Consider the following 997-nt stretch of genomic DNA (forward strand, 5'->3'; position numbering starts at 1 on the left):
GAAAATACATTTCTGTTGTTAAAACACCCGTCTATGGTTATTTTGTTATGGTAGCCTTAACCACTAAGACAAAAGATTATATACCATACTAGACCAAAAGCAGACTAACTCAATAACTCAGACAATTATATGCTCAATTAAGAACTTACTTGTTACTCCCGGAGGAAGAGTGCAGAATAGTGGCCAGTGGAGACTCCAGTGTCCCAGATTCAGCTGGAGTTGAGCATGGCAGAGCAGGAGCCCACAGCTGAGCAGCTAGTGCAAATTGCAGCTGAGAATATGGAGTATGAGCTCTGGATCAGCTATAAGCCAGCAGCCCAGAAGAGCATCCAGGAGATCCAGGAGCTGGACAAGGATGTAGCTGTGTCTGCTGACCACACTGTCACCAACGTTGGATGTGACCCACTTGACCCTGGTGTGCACTCTGGCCCTAAGCACTCTGGCCCTGGACAGGACAGGTGACCTGGAGAATTTTCAAGAAACAGTCCTTTGTGTGGAGGTAGGACATTCTTTCCAAATGAACCAGGATTATGTCCAGCATGTACATCCAGCACCCTTAGAGGGAAGGCGTCAATAATGACAAGACCAACTTCCTGGCGGGGAACTACAGCCCAGGCAGAGGAGTACAAGTTCTGGATCCAGGAAGGAGGCCCCCAAGGGTAGGATAGCTTACAAAAGCTACAACAAGTCCTGCTTCACAGACATTGACAAGACTGACCAGCTGTTCTGGGAGTGGAATCTCACCCTCAAAAAGGAATGGAAGAACTGAGCCCTGGCCGCTAGCCCAGGAGGCAGGCAGGCCTTCAGACAGATGGATGGACCTGCCTGATGTACCCCACCTCTCCCTCCACCACTCCCTGTCACTCACCCTCACCAAAGTGCTGATTGGGGTCTGCCCCGCCAGCCTCAGTCATACTTCCCAGCCCCACCTGAGCCCCCTGCTTCCTTGGTGGTATGGCCTTACTGCTTCTGCCTGTATTGGGGGAGGCAGAAGAGG

The 997-nt window shown here is 51.1% G+C and overlaps 1 pseudogene; it reads left to right on the forward strand.

The window, feature by feature from the left end:
* The first annotated feature begins 225 nt into the window (after positions 1 to 225).
* Positions 226 to 769, forward strand: LOC115285442 (annotated as a pseudogene).
* Positions 770 to 997: the final 228 nt, after the last annotated feature.

Source organism: Suricata suricatta, chromosome 1 (genome assembly GCF_006229205.1).
Source record: "Suricata suricatta isolate VVHF042 chromosome 1, meerkat_22Aug2017_6uvM2_HiC, whole genome shotgun sequence".
Classification (NCBI taxonomy): Eukaryota; Metazoa; Chordata; class Mammalia; order Carnivora; family Herpestidae; genus Suricata; species Suricata suricatta.